This window comes from Leptidea sinapis, chromosome 1, assembly GCF_905404315.1.
Source record: "Leptidea sinapis chromosome 1, ilLepSina1.1, whole genome shotgun sequence".
NCBI classification, from domain to species: Eukaryota; Metazoa; Arthropoda; class Insecta; order Lepidoptera; family Pieridae; genus Leptidea; species Leptidea sinapis.
This window is the reverse complement of record NC_066265.1, coordinates 5548118-5571733: the sequence shown is the minus strand read 5'-3', so window position 1 is coordinate 5571733 and position 23616 is coordinate 5548118. Positions and strand designations below refer to the sequence as shown.

At 35.3% G+C, this 23616-nt stretch overlaps 1 protein-coding gene and 1 non-coding gene across 2 annotated transcripts in view; one reads left to right on the top strand and one right to left on the bottom strand.

Moving 5' to 3' along the window:
• The window catches only part of LOC126968887 (GTP-binding protein Rhes), a 60745-nt gene extending 41068 nt beyond the window's left edge, over positions 1-19677 (bottom strand). Inside the window, exons 1-2 of the mRNA XM_050814025.1 lie at positions 19517-19677; positions 14018-14064 (exon numbers count right to left, since the gene is read on the bottom strand). The gene's annotated coding sequence lies outside the window, so the exon portion shown is untranslated. The remainder of the gene's footprint in view (positions 1-14017; positions 14065-19516) is intronic.
• Trnaf-gaa (transfer RNA phenylalanine (anticodon GAA)) lies at positions 4536-4609 on the top strand. The gene has a single exon. It is a non-coding gene; the product is annotated as a tRNA-Phe (tRNA).
• Positions 19678-23616: the final 3939 nt, after the last annotated feature.

Here is a 23616-nt window from a genome sequence, read left to right as displayed (position 1 = left end):
AGAAACCAACAAATTACAGGTAAATTAAATTTGTGGCCCACGTAAATCCTCTTTCAAAGCTCTCTGGTTTTCTTGTATACAATTTGGTATTGATTGGAGTTCTTCCATTCATTTTTATTAATAAATTGTTATTTTTTTTTCATCTTATTCATTTTTTTGATAAATTTTAATCTCTTAAAATTATGAAAGATCATTTATAGAAATATTTCTATCTAAGTTTTATTATTTTAAAATTAATTCGGAAGCCTTTAAAAAATATATATTTATTTTTATGTAGTACCGTAATTTCACCGCTTCTGTATTCGGATGATTAAAGTTAAAACAATGTTTATATTAACAGATACAGGTCTAAGTATAGCCTTTTAAGAAGTCCCATAAGTACAAATACCTTTTTAACCGACTTGAGGAGACGAGGAGACCTCCTCCTCCCAATTCGTCGGTATTTTTTTTATGTTTACCTCAGAACTTTCGACTGGGTGAACCGATTTTGATAATTTTTTTTTATTCGAAAGCTGGTGCGTTTCGTGTGGTCCCATTGTATGTTGACACCGATTCCAAAAATAACAATAATCGTAACTAGATTTAGATTAAATAATTAGATTGTATAAAAATACGTAACTATTTTTATACTTTTTAGTGCATATTATATCTATTGTGTTGCAATAGTGTTTTGAAGTCGTTTGTTTTTTTTGTCAATTTTTTTTTCTTATGAAAGATATTCAAGCTACTATATAGGTTCAAACCACAGAACAGGTAAAAGACAACTGTTCTGTGGTTCAAACCAACCACATGTTATATCAATCACAATTATTAAAACTTGTGGACTCTTGGATGGGGCCACACATAGCCCTAATTGCGTAAATAGATTCAGTTCTACTGCCTGCGTTGTTAGAATGATTAAAGATGCCAGATCACTGTATTTCAGTTATTTTGTATTATACTATTTGTTTATGTATTAAAGTATTTTGGTATGGAGTGCTGCTGAAACTAATATACGTTTTTTTACGCTAAAGAATAGAGCTGTTTCATAAAGAAATAAAAATTGACTTTTTATTCGGAGTGTATTTATCAAAATTTGATATAATATGTTCATAAAAATGTATACTATTTGCTCGAAGTAGTGATATGCACAACTACAACACAAGAACCATAGATTTCATATTATATTCCATAAAACACACAATAGTTTTAAGAGAAAATTTATACACTTTTATAATAAAGCCCCCAGCCCCTTGTTCAGACGTCGTCCCTAATAAATTATAGTTTTTTTAACCGACTTTAAAAAGGAGGAGGTTATCAATTCGATCGGTATTTTTTTTATGTATTTACACTGATTACTCTGAGATTTATAATTCGATTTATTTAATTCTTCTTTTGTTCGATGCGAAAAAGATGCCATTTGGTCCCATAAAACATACAAATTTTTACATAGTTTGCCCCAGTAGTTTTCACTTTATGAACATTTATATGAAAATCTTTGTCTACCTGGATGACATAATTGTTTTCTGTGTACGACTCTTTTTTTTTGGAGTTTTCATTCAGGTTGATTATATATTATTATTAACAGACACTAAAACGTAAAAAACTACGTTTAAAAAAAACCGACTTCAAAAACTGAAAAGTATCAAATAGATAAAAATTTAATTTAATACACCTCTTATGCAAACCTTTCCATTTAATGTTAATAAAATGCTATTATTTGTATGTGCTACATATTGATAGCTTTGAAATCGATGCCAAGCCAAATGTAATAAACATAGATACACTCGCCACGCGTAACATAACAGTAAGTAAGCTGTTTATAATATTAAGTCTCATTTTGTAAAGGGCTTGGCACTAACTTAAAACCTATCAATAGGTAGCTCATATAAATAATAGTATTTTATCAATATTAAAGGTATAGGTTTGCATAAGAGGTGTATTAAATTATATTTTTAGTTATTTGATACTTTTCAGTTTTTGAAGTCGGTTTTTTTAAACGTAGTTTTTTTTTCTCTCATTTATGTTTCTGAATCGGTGGTAGTATTTTAATTGAAATTAAAAAGAATTCTTAAGGAGTCAATTTTAAAAAAGTAATGACATTTATGTATTTTAATAATTTGTTGAAAGTTTTATAAAGAAATTAGTTAACATTTGTAAAGGATACAAAAATTATATTTTGTTACTAGAAGATGATGCAAAAATATACTGAAAAAAGAGATCAGCGGTTGGTAAGCTGATAGCAAAGTGAACCAACCGACGATGTATATGACATTATATTATTTAGATTTGCCAACAAATTTCACAACAACAAAACCGGAATGATCTGGTTTTGTCGTCCTGTTTCGAATGCCGCAAGCTCGTTGTATTGTCATATCCAATTCGACGCACCATATATCAAGAGATTTACGTGCGCTCGTAAAGCAATAAATATTTTTCACCTTAAATGTTGTTCGAATTTGAGTGCCATATTTTTTTTAATAACCCAAACAATGGCTTGTTTTTATATAATGTTATTGACCTTGCTCATAGAGGGAGGACGGGTGACGTCAGCGTACGAGTTGTATTTAAAGATTAAAATGATTATTACTAATTATAATTGATGAGTTAAAAAAAAATAAAGACAAACACCAGCTATAATTTTCTTTTCTGCATTTTTGGAAACAAAAATTATTATTTGGAGGTTATATTAACCGAACGTTTAGACAAACTAAATATTCCGAGGTTAGATTATGATTTTTTAGTTACAACATTTGATACGAAAAAATAAAAAGTTCAACAAACACCTGACGTATATCATATACTAAAGTAAAATTTTTTTTGAAGTGAAACTTCTGTAGCATGGTTGCGCACTTTTCTTGGGATGGGTATAAAATGTTAAACTCGCGTCAGGACACGTGGCCTGATCGAAAATTCGTAAGACAGTCGTTGAAACTATTGATGAGAGATTTATGCTTTCAAGTTCGGCTATTTCAACATAATGATCATACGGTCATAGGACCAGTGGTTGAACCATTGTGATTGCGAAGCCGAAACAACGCGAGGCTACTTTGGCAGTCCTCCTCCTCTTATCACGAGTATTTACATCCTCTTTGACGGCAACATTATCTTTGAGCCTCGCTGGAATATAAAGTTCCTTCTGTTGCCCTTCCACCCTCTCGCGCACGTCTTGTTGCATCAGTACGGTTTGCAGTTTCATTCAGCAATGAATGAACAATAACATGTACATGTGGTATTTTCATGCTAAAGCTACTTAGTTTTTGATGATTTTATGGTAACGATTTGACTTTTGTTGTTAATAGGTCTGTAGTTTATGTTGTTCTGTGTCGCTATAATAGTTCTGTCAGAAAAATAAATACTTACTTCTATTACTTAACCCAGATTCTTACATTGATTTTTCATAATAATAATAATAATAATAATCTAGAGAGATAGAGTCTCTTGCTGTTAGACAACCGATAAAAACAGGTCAGAAATATTAGATTAGTGTGCTACGTCTTACAATCGCGATTTGTATGACACTTTGTGTTAGTGTGCGTGAAATGTTAAAAATACAGGTTAGTTCTTAATTCAAATTTTTCGACGTTTTCAAAGTTGTCACAGTTTATCTAGACATATATATTATCTATGAAAGCACCTCATTACATCAAACAAAATAAAGTTTAAATAAGTCGTTGTTATTTTTTTAATAATAATATTCTAGTGGTGCTTGTTTTGCTCACCGTATTAATGTGACTGTTTGACGTAATCGACGTCAGGTACAGACACAATGTAACGAGTAGTAAAACCTATTTTATCAAACGAAAATCTATAGATTTTACTTTATTGTAAGTAACACGGCCATTGTAATAAAAGGGTTTATTATATAATAACACTTTGTATACTGCTCACGATTCTATTTTCATTTTATGAAGAAGTAAAGCCCTTAAATTGAGCATATTACGACCGAGAACCGAGACCATAAAGATAATAACTCTATAGTCATAACAATCCCATCAATTTTCACATTAAAATGTTTTTAGATAATATAATGTACGATGATCGTATATTTTGGTCCTAGCAGCATCTGTATTAAATAAAATTTGAAAAACAAAATTTTATGAACGATGCGGGATTCGAACCCACGACCTCCGGCGCTCCGTGCCGGTGCTCTAATCAACTGAGCCAACCGTTCGAGTACCGCCTCGTTATAAAATTCTGTTTGCTTTGTTCAACTCTCAGGTTGTGGCTTCATCTACAGGATCTACTTTACAGTTGATAACCTGCTCAACCCCAATATTTGCATATTAGGAAATTGACGATATGATATGTTTTATGAACGTTCATAAAATTTTGTTTTTCAAATTTTATAAGTATACTAATCCTAGAAGTGAGGGTTATCACTTTAAAAACTTAACATATTGTTTAGATGTACAAGAGCGACATCTCTAGTCAATTTCCTAATATGCAAATATTGGGGTTGAGCAGGTTATCAACTGTAAAGTAGATCCTGTAGATGAAGCCACAACCTGAGAGTTGAACAAAACCAATCAGAATTTTATAACGAGGTGGTACTCGAACGGTTGGCTCAGTTGGTTAGAGCACCGGCACGAAACGCCGGAGGTCGTGGGTTCGAATCCCGCATCGTTCTAAAATTTTGTTTTTCAAATTTTATTTGTGTACTAAGCCTAGAAGTGAGGGTTATCACTTTAAAAACATAACATATTGTTTATATCATCTGTATTAATTTAGTTGTGATTGAAATGGATTGTCTTATCTTGGATTGACAATAGTATTCAATAATAATAGAAGCATAGATAATAAGCTTGAACAATAAACAACCATTTGGGAATGATTTGAATTGATTTGCAGTCTTTAGGTTTCAACCTGCTTGTATGTAATATAATTGGTTTCAACCTTAGATTAAGGAATGGTCTCCCCTGGGCTCCAACTAGATATCACAGGTGTAGTCGCAAAGTGCGACAACTTTTACTACTCCCAAATGGGCGTGCTCGATCCAGTCTCGAACAAAGCGTGAGCTTGACGTGTCACATGTTCTGTTAAACTTTGCTAATAATTGAAACCAAAATGCCGGGTTGTGTAGTAAAACTTTGTAAATACAGCAGGTACTACAAGAAATAAGGAAGACACTGGGATCACATATTATCAGTAAGAATTTTGTATTTTATTAATTATTACAATGTTAATAACACGAAGCGTATGTTACAAAATTTAAAAGAGTGAAGTTGAGTGTCAATATGCCACGCACACAAGCATCTAATAGTTGCTGTAATAAAAAAGCTATTGTTCTTAGGTAGTGCGGTATCTAGTTGGAGCGTAGCGGAGACCAATCCTTAATCTAAGGTTTTAATAATCGTAAAAGTTATTTCATAATTTTATATTATTATCTGCTACATAACTCGCGGTTAATTGAAGTACGTTGCATTTTGACCAGTATGTTTGGTTAATCTGATTTTGTTCACAATTTTAATGGCTTTATTTATTACATGGAAATATAATTCATATTTTTAGAAACTTTTATTTAAATTGCAATGTATGTATGCCTGTTTGGGTCTATCTTGAAACAAAGTTTAAAAATTTCCCTTATTATGTCAAAAAACGAAACTAAAACTAAATAATTTGTTATGTTTTTAAGGATCACCCTCACTTCTGGGTTTAATTACACAAATAAACTGAAAACATTTTTTTTTAACGATGCGGGACTCAAACTCGCGACCTCTCGCGTTCCGTGTTCCGTTGTTAGTGTATACCGCCGCCCCAATGCATCATATTAATCATCATATATCAATTCCAATATAGAATGGAGGAGATACTAACAAAATTTAGCAAAACCAGCAAGTCAATTATAGTGTGTGGAGATTTTAATATAAACTTGCTTGAACCTTCGGCCAATTGTACTAACCTTAAAAATTTATTTCAAAGGTTTAATTTGTTCAATGTAATTTGGGAACCTACTAGAATCACTTCTACAACAGCAACCTGTTTAGATAATTCTTTTACAAATGTTACTATTACTAGTAAACTTATAATTAATAATCTTCAGTCCGACCATAGAGGGCAACTTATAAAAGTAAATACAAGATTGGACAATGTCAGACCAAAAAATTTGACGATTATACCAGTTCCGGATAGCCGTCTTGAGAGGCTTAGAAATAATTTGGTAAATACCATACCATTTTTACACTGTGGAGAAACTGCAAATTTTCACTATAACTTAATTTCTTCTATTCCTTCTGCGAGGAATTTGACAGAATTTTACTCCAGTAACGGTAACAGTAAACAACAAACATTGTTTTAATGATTGGGCAACAATGGGTATCCACAAAAGTCGTAAACGCTTATATGACCTTTATTATGAGAAACATTACAATAATAGTGAAGAATTTAAAATATATGTAAAAAATACTCCAAGCTGTAGTAGTTTGTCATGAAGCGAAAAAACGTTTCATTGCAGATAAAATTAAAAACAGTAATAATAAAGTAAAAGCGACTTGGAATATAATTAACAATGAAACTGGTAGATCGAATTGCCGTAACACCTCTATCTATTTAAATATTAATAATCGCGTTATAAATTCGGAAATAGAAATTGCAAATGAATTTGATAAATACTTCTCCAAAATCCCGATTATAAGGACCAAAGACCTTAACTTTTCACCAAAAGCAGCACATGATATGCCTAAATTACACGTACCAGTATCTTCCATTGATTTGAAATTTAAGTATGTTAAAGGTAGTGATATAATAAAAATCTTTATAATTAACCTAAAAAATACAAAAAACCTATGGGGCCATTTGACTTATATTGTAAAATACATACTTGACATTATAGCACCTGAAAAGACGCGACAGACTCGCTTTGTGGACGGACGTGTGTTTTGTTTTCTTTATTAATCAGTAAACTGATTTCATTTAATGTTATTTTCGAAAGATAATAAATAATTTAGTTACATCCTAAAGTATTTTGAAGTGAGTGAAGTGTGACTTCTTTTTAAAACAGTGAAAATACTATTCGTTTAAATACTAAAAACTATTTGTTGAACACGTTGAACAGCCACAGCAAAACCAGGCAGTAACCGGTTTCTATTAAAGAGGCTTACGGATTTGTGTTAATTCGTTTCGAGTTAGTTAAATTAATTAATTAGTTCGTAGTTCGCTTACAAAATAATTATGAAGTGCAGCAGTTGCGGTAGATTTGTGGCAACTGGGGAACGAATTGCATGTGTGGGATGCAATGGTATATATGACAGACCCTGTTTAAAGATACCAAAATCTGCAACCATACCACCTAGCTGGCGATGTCCATTATGTGTTGCCAAAAGACCCCGCAGCGATAACACCGATACTCCCGTTAAGAGCGCACTCCAGGTGGACTGCTCAGTGATAGACCAAACAGACACAGATCAAAAACTGCATGTGCCCATACCTGAAAACGAAATAGTTCGGGAACTACGCCTTTTTAGGACAGAAATGTCTGATATACGTCAGCAGTTTGTCAACTTTAATGCTCAAATGGAACGGTTGTTAACATCTGTGGACGGCCTTACAAAACGTGTGGAGTGCATAGAAAATAAGGTATCTGTGCTGGAGAACAAATATGCATCAAACGACGTAACTGGTCTTGTGGATACGGTCGAGAGGCTCAAATTTGATTTGAATGACCGCGAGCAGGAACTTTTACTCACAGATGTGGAAATCACGGGCCTCTCGGAGGCTAATGGCGAAAACCCAATGCATCTTGTGTGCCTCGTCTCTAAAAAACTAGGCGTCGAGCTAGAGGAGAGGGACATCGTGAGTGCTGTACGTGTAGGACCCAAACGTGGCATGACGGAGGGAGCAGCACCGGTGAAGCCACGACCGCTGGCTGTGCGGCTTTCGCGCCGCGCGCAGCGAGACAATATGCTGCGCGCCGCACGTGTCCGCCGCGGGGTCAATACCGAAGGCTTTGAGTTACCTGGCCCGACAGATAGGTTTTATGTCAATGAACGCTTGACTAAAACCAACAGGCAACTCTTCTACGACACTCGTCAGGCAGGTACCAAGTATGGATGGAAATACGTGTGGACTCGGGACGGACGAATTTACGCGCGGAAAAAAAATGACACCGAAGCTCGTCGTATCAGATGCGAGGCGGATATAAAAAAATATTTTTTTGGTGCTCTAAAAGTAAAATAATAGTATTAATTTGCTATTGTCTGCTTGTGCTTTTATTAGTAATTAACTTAAATTTGCTGTATATTAACGCTTTATACGTACGTCTTAATATTATTGTTCATATTTTTATGTTTATTTTTTCTTATTTATGCTTTGCCTTATGCCTAATGTTTAAAAAAATTACCTTAGCTTGCCACGATATATACAGTTTCGGTACTGATCTCATAATATATGTATCTCTGCACAATCCGTTTTTATGTTTAATATATATAACTGAGCAATGTCTGATATATTTAACTCAGACTGTGTCTCCGACGTCACCTACATTTGTCATTATTACATATTATGGTCAACATTCTTATTTAACGATATCATATTATTTATTAATTTACAACAAACCAATCGCCACGTATCCTTATGACATACAAAATATCAATGACTCACAGTAGAAAAAGAAATATGAAAATTGGCTTCCTTAACGCTGGGTCACTAGGCACAAAGCAAGACGAATTTGTTGCAGCAGTTCTAGAGCATGGTGTTGATATCATGGCTATAAACGAGACGTGGCTGCGTAGCGGGGAGGAGGGGCGCGCGCCTACAGTGCCGGGGTACCGGCTTCGTCACGCGCCCAGACCGAGCTGCGTGCGATCACGCGGTGGTGGCGTCGGGTTCTACCTGCGGCGCGGTATCAACGCACGAATATGTGCGCACCCCGCGTCTCCGCCTATCGAGCAGATGTGGCTCTCTCTCAAGTCTCAGCGTGAATGCCTTTAGGTTTGTTATAGGCACTGCGTATCGGCCGCCGTGGCTTAACGTTGATCAGTTTATCGACGTGCTTACGGAGAGTATTATTTATTTTTCTGCTAAATACGACTCAATGGTTTTAGTAGGCGATTTTAATATTAATGTTTTAGTTAATTATTCCGGTTCAGAAAAACTAAAGCACTTTTTAACCTGTATGAACCTAAAGCAGTATATTAATGTACCAACGCACTTTACAGATCACAGCAGCAGTTTGATAGATGTCTTTTGTACAAATTTAAATATAAAAAATTTACAAGTAAATTATATTCCTTCGCTAAGTGGTCACGCTTTCATTTGTGGGGAACTAAAATTAAAATATAATAAAGTAGCACCTGTATGGACTGTAATTCGACCTTTAAAAAGTTTAGATCATAATACACTCAGCTCATATTTTGAGGGAATAGACTGGTCAATGTTGCAAATGAATTTAAATGTTAATAATTTAGTAGATAAGTTTAATGGGTGCTTATTATCAATTCTTGACAGTCTCATACCCAAAAAACGAATCTTAGTTAATAAGCCTAGCCATCCCTGGATTACACTCACTATTAGGCATATGATGAAATTACGAAACGACGCATATGACAGGTTTCGTTTGTCTGGATTAGAAATACACAAAGTCTACTATAAAAATCTAAAGAGTATAGTAAATACAGCAATATATTCAGAAAAACGTGCTTTCTTCAGCCAGCACATTAATAAGCACTCAAGCAGCTCTAAGAATTTATGGAATAACCTGAAGAAATGCGTTGATATTTCACCAAAGACCCGCCACGCCGTAATCCCAAACTATTTACGAGACCCAGACGCAATAAACTTACATTTTTCGAAAGTCCCAGGCGAGAATGAAATTAAATTATCACAGCTGACATATTATGAGTTCCACCGCTTCACAGAGTCTGAGTTCCAGCTTAAAACAGTAGACGAAGCTACCATTTTTAAGGTGATAAATCAAATTAAGTCTAACGCTGTCGGAATAGATGACATATCTCTTGATATGCTACTTCTAACTCTTCCTCACTCTTTAGGTACAATCACTCATATTGTTAACACATCCATTCTGACAAACACTTTCCCAAACGCCTGGAAGTCAGCCATTGTTACACCGTTACCAAAAACAGCAGATGTCACGGAGTTGAAAGATTTGCGTCCGATAAGTATTCTTCCTTGCATTTCGAAAGTCTTGGAACGTGTTGTATATATGCAGTTCGCGACTTACTTGGAAAGTAATAAACTCCTACCGGTTCATCAGTCAGGCTTTAGGAAAGGTCGCAGCACCTCTACTGCTCTCATAGACATTGTCGATAATATCTTGTGTGCTCGTGATCATGGTCAAGGGTCTATCATGGTGCTCCTTGACTTTTCACGCGCCTTCGAAGCTATTAATATTTCCTTGCTTCTTTCAAAAATGAGCGCTTACGGTGTGAAACCTGACACAGTGAAATGGTTCTCAAGCTACCTCAGTGGCCGTAACCAGCGTGTTCAGCTTCGAGATGATAGTGGATACCCATTGCTGTCAGAGCCAGTACAATTAAGTAGAGGAATCCCACAGGGCTCAATTTTGGGACCTTTGCTTTTCATTCTATATACTGCCGACGTATCGAACATCATAAAGCATTGTAATTTTCACATGTATGCAGATGACATACAACTATACATCTCATTTCGACCAGAAAATACTACCGACGCAGTAAATAAATTGAATAGCGATTTGAAGCGCATTCATATGTGGTCTAAGGCTAATACTTTAGTATTAAACCCATGTAAAACAAAATACATGATTTTGGGGTCTAAACTTCAAATAGATAAAATTGTTTCATCGCAGCCTAATGTAAATGTTATAGGTATACAATTAGAACGGGTAACCGAAGCACGTAATCTAGGAGTGTTAATGGACGATGGCTTAAATTTTGAGAAACATGTGCTCGAATTGAGTCGGAGAGCTTTTTACCGGCTCAAAATATTATATCGTATTCGAGACTTCTTAAGTATAGATCATCGCATTACACTATGTGACTCGATAATCCTATCTTTGTTTAATTACGGTGATACAGTATATGGTTCGCGGTTGCTTGCGCGTACTGAACGAATCGTTTAAAGGGTCCAAAACGCCTGTGCTCGATTCTGCTTTATCTTACCGCCTCGAACTCATATCACTCCACACCTAAACAACGCCGGTATACTTAAGATGACGTTACGTAGGGAGCTTCATTTGGCCACTCTTTTATTCGGTATAATACGCAAAGGTCGCCCGGAATATCTGTACGAAAAACTGAAATGGCGCCATGCCTCAGAAACAAGGTATCCTATCAGAACAGGAAGTATTCCAATTACTATTCCTCCTCACCGCACTTCTGCCTTTCGTGGTAGTTTCCGTTACGCTGCCACCAAGTGTTGGAACAATATACCACCACCAGTTAGGAATAGTTGCTCCATATATAGTTTTAAATTAAAATACATAAACTATTTAGTAAACTATCAAAAAGATTTACAAATAGGTGGCAAAATAGTCCCCACTTATCTTAGGTAAACTGAATATATATATTTTCTGAACTGGCTTTATTTTATTTTATTTTATTTTATTTTAATTTTATATTGTAATCGCAGCGTTTGTATTTTTTGTTGTGTACTATATTTTTTTATCAAGTTTTGCATATTTTGTATCTTTTATATTGGTAATTTTTGTCTTTCTTTATTCTTTAATGTTGGTTTTTCTACGTATAAGGTATTTGGGTAGGTTTTCAGTTTTAAGTAAGTATGTGTTATGCTGTAAGTAATAAAAAATTTTAAAACGTTTCTAAACCACAGCGCGTGTTTGTCTCGTAATGGGCTACGCTGAAAACCAGCGCTGTAGCATTTGCTACAGCATACGCTGAGCGGTGTCCATTTTCGCATCATTATCGATTCTATTGTAAAATATATAATTATGTTCACAAATATTATTTAACTTTAAGCGATATTGTTATGTTCTACTTTAAGGTGTATAATAAAACTTTGTAAATTAAATTGTGTGATGATGATGTGAAATAAAATATGTCTATGTCTATGTCTATGTCTAATTAGCAATAATATTAAATGAATATTAAATGACATCATGAAATACAGCAAAGTTATACCTTTGTTTAAATCGGGCAGTTCTTTTGACCCTGCTTATTTTAGGCCTATTTTAGTGCTGTCTGTTTTTAGTAAAATTTTTGAAACACTTTTGCTTCAACAGCTACTAGTGCATTTTTGTAGATTAATGAACAAAATTCAATTTGATTCACTAGGGGCTTAATTAATATAATAAAATTAGATTTTAAATTAAAGATAAAATAAATTAAGTTATATAAACTCAAATAATGTCCATAGCGCCAAATAATCAAATAAAATAAGTCCAAAGTTTTGAGTCAATAATTAAATTAAATAAAAAAGTTATTAATGTATAGTTCAAGTACTATCTAACATAATATGCATGTCATTAACAATCGTTTGAAATTAGTCCGCAAATAAATCAATGTTACACTGAGTGAGCAAGTCGCCGATCAGACGTAATGCTCGAATAGTAGGAGCGTTCTCCGCATGTCGGGTGCGCGTGACGGGCCGCTCCAGTAGACGCGGCCGACGCCGCGGAGCCATCGTCCCCGCCGTATCACGGGAGATACGATTTGGTACCAATAAACCACATCTCATCTAGTACCCGCACATCTTTGACGCCTGGGAAGAGTCGCAGGATGCATTGGGCATTTTTTGTGATTTGACCAAAGCATTTGACGGCGTCCACCATGAAACTTTACTCCTAAAACTAAAGCATTATGGAGTGAAAATAGGGCTAGATCTATTAAAATCATATTTAAGCGAAAGAGTTCAGATGGCAAATGGTCTTCGGGTAAACCTGTGGGAATCGGTGTTCCACAGGGTTCTATTCTCGGTCCTTTCTTGTTTCTTATATATATTAACGATCTACCGTTTGTGCTAGATGATAGTCATAAGATTGTATTGTTTGCTGATACTTCACTTATTTTTAAAAAGAAACGACTTGCAGTTATTGATGACGAGGAAAACAATGCACTCTCAAAGATAGTGCGTTGGTTTTGTGACGAATAATCTGCACTTAAACAGTAAAAAAACAAAGTGTTTACGGTTCATTACACCAAACATAGTAGAGGTAGAAACCAACGTACTCATAAATGACCAGAGATTGGAGCTTGTGGACACTACGGTCTTCTTGGGTATAACGTTAGATAAAAAGCGTTTTCTGTCTGAATTGTACTTAGGTATAGAGCTATGACACCACTGGGTGGCCGGTGGTGCTTTTCCGTTGTCGTCAAGAAGAGTTGGAGGCAAAAAGAGAGTCTCTCCAAAATTCGACAGGTGGCCCGAGCGAGAATGCTCGGGGAGGTATTCTCCGACTCCGGTAGAGCCGGTACCCTCTTGGGGTAAAATCTTTTTAAGGACCGCTGTTATATCATAGCGGCATATGGGCGCTACATCATGCGTCCTTACGCTTACGCCCGAAGATTCCTTTACATAGATATATTGAGGTCAAGGAAAAATATCACCTGCAACTTCGTGATAAAAATCTCAATTTACTCTCAAAATACGTAACAAATAATAATAAAATGAAAGCGAGCGGGATGGGTGCTTTAGTACAATACAAATGACTCCCAAGACGAATTTATTCAGTGCGTGACTGGTTTGATGCGGACATAAATGAGGTTCACAGAAGGTTATTATGAGTATTGAAGTCAATATGAATTCAGTCTGTGTTTTGCTTACAAGACGCAATATGCTTGGCGGTATTTGATTAAAGGGTAAAATAATGTGGAATTTCTAGGACGTGTTCGTAGTATTTTATAAAAGTTATAAACTTAATCGAATGTTGGTAATAAAATGTTATTAGCGATTCGGAATTCTGGAAGAAGAAAGGAATTGTCTTTCCGTCTGACAAGACTGTTATTCTTATCCATCAGGATCATTCAAGTCGTCCCTCTGGACTTTCCTTCTTAAAACACAAACTACTTGTCGGGTAGAAGCCTAGGCGTTGGTATACCCAATTGATGTACATGTAAAATAGTTTGCAATAGGTACGTTCTCTTACTTGATTTTGGGTCAGTAGAGTCTCTCTCCTTCTGAAGTCAGACTTACCTGAAATATTTAGTCACTAGAATAGGCATTGTAGCAAATCACTCATTAGCTTAAAAGTTTTATAAGTTTTTACCAGGCTCCTTTGCAAAGGATTCCGGCTTGATTATGGGTACTACATTGGTGCCTATGTTTGCCGTGAAGCAGTAATGTGTAAACATTATTCTGTTTCGGTCTGAAGGGCGACGTAGCTAGTGAAATTACTGGACAATAGAGACTTAACATCTTATGTCTCAAGGTGACGAACACAATTGCAGTGCCACTGAGAATTTTTGGGTTTTTCTTAAATCCTGAGCGGCACTCCATATTAGTGGGCAGGGTGTATAAATCACCATCAGCTGAACGCCCTGCTCGTCTCATCCCTTTTTTCATAAAAAAAAGGTGCAAAAAGTGCTCCCATAGAAATTCGGGGTAAGGGACATACCACAAGAAATATGTTACATAACTGGATCCAAAATCAATGCAAACTTACTGGCACGGGACTCTAGAATAAAAACATTAAATACGAGCACTAAAAATACCCTGAAAAATACTGAGTAAATAGAGACCAATAAAGAGAACTTAGCAGAACAATAATTAGACGGTATACGCTAATTCCAGAGGGAATATAATAGGAGATGGCATGCATAGGCATATGCATATCAGTGACATGTTGAATACCTACAACAAGCATTGTTATACCGATGACAGTACTGGGGATACTTGTATACATTGGCCATGGAGACCTGGCTCGGAAAATTATCGACTACAGCCGGAAATTAAATGTAATTTATTTATTCCGTCCAATAGAGCATACATTCTAGATCTTAAATTTATATTAGTTCTATTCGGCTTATTTAAATCAACATAATTTTTCTACTTTTCAAAGGATTAAAACGCGTGTCATTGCAACTGTGTTTTTGCATTAGTTTCTGCGTAAAATTTATATTATATAAACCCAAGCGATGGCAGATCTTTCGGTGAACGGATCAGCATAGCTATCCAACGCGGAAATGCTGCCAGTATTCTTGGTACACTTCCTCATATTACAGTAAAGTATATACAGTTTGTATTTCATATAATCATATGAAGTATTGTATGTAAATTTAAAAGCATTGTTTTATTTGAATATGTTATATTAAAAAAGATAATGAATACTAATATTATAAGAGTATTAAGAACCAAAACAAGTACAAGAATTAACGTTAAATGTAAAGCTTATCCCGAAAATTCTTAGAAAATGTAAGTTATCGAAGGTTAGTCTTTAACAATAATTTATCATTCCAATATAATACGTTGTACCATCAAGTCAAAAGTCTGGCGTACTTCGTTTAAGTTCGTTCCTTAACTACCCAACAAATCATCTTTGGAACTGTCTAACTTTTCTTATAAAATTTCCGTCGAACGAGGCCTTATAATACAAGTATATATTGGTGCTACCCATACTAATATTATAAACAATTTGTTATGTTTTTAAAAGTGATAACCCTTACTTCTGGGATTACTACACAAATAAACTAGAAAACATAATATTATGAACGATGCGGTACTCGAACCCACGCGTTCCATGCGAGTGCTCTCCCAACTGAGCTAACCGTTCCAGTGATGTAACGTTATAAAATCTTGTATGCTTTGTTCAACTCTCAGGTTGTGGCTTCATCTACAGGATCTACTTTACAGTTGATAACCTGTTTTACCCCAATATTTGCATATTAGGAAGTTGTCTTGAGACGTCGCTCTTGATAATCTAAACAATTTGTTATGTTTTTTAAAGTGATAACCCTCACGTACCTTAAATACATTCGGATAATATAGTTTGCGGAGAAAAGAAGTGGGAAGATTAATCCATAACTAAGCCTTTTGCACAATGAAGCTGGAAGCAAAATTCGATCGTTATTAGCGATTTCAACAAATATAAGGCCGAAAAAATTCTTTCATGGTTTGGCATCCACCAAGGCACCTCTTCCAAATGCTATAAGTTTGTCTTTTATAATCATTTTTGTTCGGCGCTATATTGTTTCTAGGCATAGTATAATAATCAGGAGCTCTAATCTCTTCTGTGTTTATATTATTAATATGAGGGTTTACATAACTGACAAGGAAGGTACTAGTCGGCTAGATCGGCGATGTTTTTCCGTTGTCATCAAGAGTCGAGTTGGAGGCAAAAAGAGTGCACAGGAGATCGGCTTTCTCTTTTGCCGTATGGGCCAGGGTGTCATTCCTCATGTGCAACGGCGGCATGGCTGAAGTTACCAAGAGCAGCTTTCGACAACGACCAGAACTTGCGTGTTCCTTTCGGGTAACTGGAAAGCTGCTCGCCAATTTTGACGACGTGCTTCGATTTCGCACGGGCGATTTGCCGCTTAAAAAATCAGGAGGCACGGTTATATTTCCTCTTCAGCACTATGCAGTTCGGATCCTTTGAGCCCAGCGCCGCAACCCAAGTTCGATAAGCCTGTTTTTTGCAGTCAGATGCTGCTTTCCTTACGGACGCATCGATCCAGTGCTGTGATGAGTATGGTTAGAATCAGAACAAGAGAATTGTAAAAAGTAAAATCCATTATAATGCTTAGATGGCAAATATAGTAAATTAAACCTATGCCCACACTTCGTTGGACATTTTATGATTGTGTTGAAATGCTTTGAGGCGTAAATAACCAGTTAATACGACAGACCATTTGAAGAAAAGAAATAAAAGATAAAATATTGGACAATAAGTAAAATGGAATATATTTTTACTTCAATTCCTTTATAACAAACTGCCAACAGATCATTGAATATAAAGAGTAAATTGGATATCGGCTCAATGGAGTATGAAATTGTCACTTTATTTATCGAAGGGAAATGTTGCTGCAGTTATTGTTTATGGAAGAGGAGAACAAACAAGCATACTGGACACCTGATGTTAAGTGATCACCGCCGCCCACATTCTCTTGCAACACCAGAGGAATCACTCCTGTAATTCCTTTGTGCTCCTATTCCATAAAAAAAGGAGCATTGCCGGCCTTTAACGAAAGAATTAGAAAGGTGTACGCACTTTTTTTTTAAATACCCATGTGGTATCATGTCGTTGGGGCAGTAAAGTCCTCGAATGGCGACCACGTACCGGAAGATGCAGTGTTGGTAGATCCCCCACAAGATGGACCGACGATCTGGTCAAGATCGCCGGAATACGTTGGATCAGGGCAGCGTAGGACCGATCGTCGTGGAAATCTTTGGGGGACTTTTTCCAGCAATGGACGTCTTCCGGCTGATGATGATGATGTCGTATCATCCCGGACACACCAAAAGCTCAAGGAAGCTCATTACACAGCTTCATTGTGCAAGAAAGTTCCTTAGTAACTTAATGCGGAGGAAGGCCACACATCCAGATGGTGGGGATGATATCCTAATGTGTGGCATGTCGTTCGTAGGTGGAATTAACGGTGGCAACGCCAGCTTAAACACAGTTAATTTATTATTTTTTCTTAATATATTTTTTTTTTTTTCATTTTTATTTTTAACTAGGTTAAAACTTGTTTATAAGTTATTTGGTTGCGTTACTTTGCACAGATTGTGTGTAAAATAATTTGTAAATGCTGTAAATATTGATTTAAAAGAGTGGCAAATACTATAATATCATTGGTGGCAATGAGTTTCTTACCACTACTAATAATTTAAGCTTTCCATAAAGTCAATATCTCACTTTGACATAAATAAATGTATTTTTTTAAAACCGAGCAGTGCTAAACGCAAATCCTTTCCCAAGCGTTTTGCTAACGTAGACTAATGTGTCATGTCTCTTTATTTAAGAGTTCCGTGGCTATATTAAAAGAAAAAAGGAACCCTTACAGGGTGAAAGGTCATTGTTTGCCCGTCGGTCGTTTTAATTAATAACCCTCAGTGTGTGTCAACTCGAACTTATCCGTGTTTACGGTTTCGCAACCCTTTCGGTTACCTTTGAGGGACTTAAAAAAAATTGAATTGTCTGACAAGTGGCATAAATAGATAATTATGACCTTTAACAGTTCCGCGCAAATATATACATAATACATTCAGTAAACAGTTTTCCAATTTTCTAAACTGGTGTTCAATACGATAGGCTTAGATCATCCATATGTCTGGATATACTGTTACAGCTGAGAAAACGTCAAAAAAATTAAGGTTGACAGTTAACCTCTATTTTGAGATTTTGTCTTGCAACAAGACGCTTTATCTAGACCTATAAATTATCTATCGATAGGCTGTGTAAAAAAGACTAGGGCGGCGAATTTACAAAGGCTATTTGAGTTATGAGTCAGACTCTAATAGACGAGCTTTTGTTTATGCATATTACTCGACACTACCTAATCTATCTCAGTTAAAAAAATTACTCAAATTAGCTTTCTGTCTTGATATTTTCATAGAAAATACACGGACAAAATCTAACAGTAGTATAATACATATTCACTCAATAAAATAAGCTTTTGTCGCGATGTTTTTAAGCATTACGTACGTTCAAAACCTAGTTATTAAAGAACCGAATCGGCCCTTGTTCGCTAGTAGGTCCCAAAAACAAATTTACACTGTTATTCACAACGCACGAGCCGAGCGTAGCGTGCCGCGGCAGCGGCCGATTATTGCCAGAACCGAATTCACCCTTCTTCACTAGAAGATTTGATGCTCATTTCACATATTTGTGGACGTAATTTCTACATAAAAGGTAAATATCGGTATGAAATTCAAGCATTTGGTACTGCTATTTAAGAATGAATTTGTAAAGTGTACCTACCATTAAGATTGTAACGTTTGTTGCTCATAATTATACCATGTGTTTGTTAGACTGTGTTTTACTTGCTGTCGTAATCAACGGTCACGATAATGCACAACCACCAGGATCCTGACCGGCCCTACCCCGTCATATATATATATTTATGAAAATAGGAAATGAGACAGGACTTTCAGCAGATGGTAATTAATACGCCCTACCCATTACAATACAGTGCCACTCAGGAAAGTTGAAAAACCCAAAAATTATTAGCGGCACTACAACTGTACTCGTCACCTTGAAACATAAGATGTTAAGTCTCATTTGCCCAGTAATTTCACTAGCTACGGCGCCCTTCAGATCGAAACACAGTAATGCTTACACATTACTGCTTCACGGCAGAAATACACAGGCGCCGTTGTGGTACTCACAATCTAGCCGGCAGCCGGTGCAAACGAGCCTTGTATATATACATATAGCAAGTAACAAATAAATATATAGCCAATTAGTATTATGTAAACCTTGATTACCTAAATTTGTGAATTATCTTGGAAGGGTTATCAACTATTCTGCACGTAATAATATTCTGCAGAGTTTAAACTCAAACAGTACTCTCGGGAAAATACAACGAAATAATTCCCAGATATGACTTCAATATTCATCATAACTATTGTACTAAATTAAATCATAAACAAATGGTGTATAAATAAGCAAATAAAATAGAAAACAACTTTGTTAAGAATAACTTACAATCAGAGTCGTCTCCATTGAATTCAGCCAGAACGGAAGTTGGATCTCTGGTAGCCGAGGAAAACTATTCACTGTTGTTCAATACAGAAGATGTTATACAGGGTGTCCCAAAGTTATGGGACATGAAGGGAAAGTACCTTAAATATCGAAGATAGGCTATTTTACTGAAAGAAGACTTTATGTTATTTTTAAAAGTTAGTAATTCTGCATTCAAAGATTTTCTAAAAATTTCTTGCCTCGTCTGGGACTAAGAAGAGTTAAGAGGAATAAGAAAAGTTGTTAGTTTTTGGCCATTCATTGGCCAGCCAGGTATACAGGCTGTCCCATAACTTTGGGACACCCTGTATACCTTCTATAAACTGTATTTTTATTCAACCGGTAACATAATATAGTGTCTATAGGCTTAGCTCAGGGACCCTCAGTAGTAGAAAGCTGTTACTTGGCGACTGTAATATTACACGCAACTATCTTAATATATAAAATTCTCGTGTCATGGTGTTAAACATTGAACTCCTCCGAAACGGCTTGACCGATTCTCATGAAATTTTGAGTGCATATCGGGTAGGCCTGAGAATCGAACAACATCTATTTTTCATTCCCCTAAATGTTAAGGGTAGTTTTTTATTTTATTTTTTTTACATTTATTTTTAAAATTTGTTTGATTATGAGTCAGCATTAAAAAATACCTACAACTTCGAATTTTCATCCATCTACGATAAACAGTTACTTTTGTATCGCGATTTTAATATCGGCAATACAACGTTTGCTGGGTCAGCTAGTATACACATAACATTCTCGTGTCCGGGTGTTTGTTATCAAACTCCTCCGAAACCGCTTAACCGATTTGTATTAAATTTTGTGTGCATATCGGGTAGGCCTGAGAATCGGCCAATATCTATTTTTCATGCCCATAAATGCTTAGCGTGACCCACCCCTAAAAATGTTTTACGAAATACTAATATTTCTACATTTTTAAAGTAAAAACATATCGCTATCTTACGGCTGTTATCAATAACGTATCTCTAATTATGGATACATTTCTGTCACCGTTTAATGACAAGATCTTATCTATCCATAGTTATGTCCAATATAGTTATAGTCCAATGCTTTATGTCGATACGTTATTGAAATCCAAGTAAAATGCGTAAAAGGATAGATTTGTCTAACTCTATGAAGTTAAACTAAGGATAGATAGGTTATTGAAAAGGGCCGTTAGTCAATTCAAAATCACTCCACCCAAACTTGCGTTACATAGCGAAGCGTGACAGGTAAGTCTAATTTAATACCTGTTGTATTTTGAGCTGAAATGAGTTTTTGTTTGATTTGAGGCGTGTTTGTTATGACGAGCAGGATCTTCCTCTGATATTGATCAGATTGCATGAAAGCTCGTTACCTTCAGACATACGATGATAAGTCTCAATAGTCTTAGAGTAGCTAAGGCGCTCTTAAAAATAGAAAAAGTACAGTACTTTTTGGCGGTAGAGAAAGAATCGAATAGACGAATTATTGACAAGATACCGAACAATAAAATCTTAATTATGTTTATACATTTAAAAAAATTGCTTACTTACACAGAGATATATAAATAATATCTATGCATTGCTGACTTTATTAATAGCTTTATAATACAATCATATCTTAATTGCCAATCATAGATAACTGGAAGGTACTCGTCTAATATAATAATTCTAATGTTAAATAACCTCTAAATCTAGTCAATTGGTTCGTTTAGAAAAATGAATATTTAAAAAAAAAACATTATATTAAGGTCGTCATGTAAACAAGTGCTCCGTAAATAAATAATAGTAAAAATTCAAAAACAGTGGTGTTTGAACAGTAAAATGTTTTAATTCGCTAGAGAAAAGTGCATATTCCATATAAAAGTGTTATCTAAACATAATATAGTGCAAATATAGTGTTTAACATGTAAGCAAAAATGAGTACAGAAAACGACATAATAATCAACGAAGTTTTGTGCTATATATCAAATCGCATTGATGTTATAGATGAGCAAGCGATTACTCAAATATGTACGACCAGTTTTTCTGAGAAAGAAATAGAAATTGCTTAAACCCTTATCTATGAAAATTTGGGAACACGGATTACAACGCGAAAAGGAGATTCAAGGTCAGTGAAAAATGTTCAAGATATCATAAAATGTTGAAAGAAACTGATCCTGACCGCTTACCTATTTTTGTGGCGAGGGATTTACATAAAATCCCACCGGTTACTTTTGATCACTTGGATGTTACTAAGATTTTAAAAGAACTAACATCACTAAGAACTGAAGTTACACAAATGAAGTTGAATATGATTGCGAAAAGCGAAATAACTGAAATTCAAAACGACATGGTCACTATTAAAATGAAACTTTGTAATCAACAAAATCCTTTGTGTACTACTAAACAAACAGATGATTTACAAGTTCAACATTCCGATTATGATGGTAGTCAAAAAAAACGTTCAGAGCAAGGTACCCTCATCACATTCGATAAATTTGCAAACAACGGAATTGAATAAATGCACGAAGGAACCGGTTGTGTCGAGGAAGCATGGCCTAGTAGACACTAAGATAAAGGCGAGTACACATACCCCTTACCGAGATGCTCTCACTGCTACTCAACAAAATACTAATTTAAAAGACAACGATGGGTTTCAATTAGTTACTAAAAGGAAAAAACATATTCAAAGAAATATGCGTGGTAAGGGACACGCTGACGACTTATTAGAAGCTGTTCCCACTACGTCAGCATTATATATATCTCGTGTTCGATGCGATATTTCCGCAGACAAACTAGAGGAATATATAAGAAAAAAGGGAGAGAATGTGATAAAAATTTATTATTTACAATCATTTAATAATCAAACCAATTTTAATACATTTGTGGTAACTATAGAAGCGCATAAATTAAATAGCTTTTTAAACGAGGAATTTTGGCCGCCTGGAATAGTTTATAGAAAATTTATTTATAAAAATAAATATCAATGAATTAATAACCGAACTCAGCTAACCAACAAAAATGGCTAATAACATAAGAATATCATCTTTCAATTATTGTAAGTCTGCAAAGAGATCTATAGAGCATATTCGTCAGCTATGTCAACTCTCGGGTATTGTCGCTCTTCAAGGAACTTGGCTTATGCCACATGACCTTGCCTTTTTATCTGAAATTGACGAAAATTTCCTTTATCATGGGATCTCAGGTGTAAATGCTTCCGAAGGCATTTTAAGGGGTAGACCATATGGTGGCGTGGCTCTTTTGTGGAGGAAGAATCTCTTTCAACAAACAAATATAATTGCTACAAATGATGAAAGTTCCCGTGTAGTGGCAATTAAGTTTAAAATATACCGGAGTTTACAAGTACGCTAGGCGCAATGAGCGCTGTCGTCGAAAGTTGTGACGTGCAAATGGTGTATATGTTAGGCGATTACAATGCTCATCCAGACTCTTTGTTTGGGAGGGAACTTAAGGCTTTCTGTGAGGAGATGGACTGGCGTTGCTCTGACATTGTTATGTTGGATATGCAGTCGGCGTTTACGTTTATAAGAGACGCGCATGGATCACAGAAGTGGTTAGATCACTGTGTTTGTACAATATCAGCCTCACGCACTATTGTAAAATGTGAAATCCTTTATGATGTATCATGGTCTGACCATTTACCTTTACGGTTGTGCTGTCAGTTTGACATGAATATTCCGCCACTCAAAATCGTTATGAGTGATAATTATGCGCTTAATAAAATACATTGGGGCAATAGATCTTCACAGAAAATTAAATCATATACAAAATTTTGTGAAAGTAAATTAAAAAATACGGAATTAAAACTTGACTGTCAAAATTGTAGCACGTATTGCAAGGACGTATTTTAAATTATGGGTTATAGCTAATAAACCTCGTAGTGGTACATTATATGAATTGATGCGGTCGTCAAGGAATAGCTTTCGATCCGCATTAAGAAAGTGTCAAATAGGTCAAGAACAATTCAAATATGATTTATTGGCTAAATATCACACTAATAAAAATTTTGTTAAATTTTGGCGTATCACAAATTCTTGTAAAGGGCCTAGGTCAATCCCCACTACTATTGGTTGTGAAAAT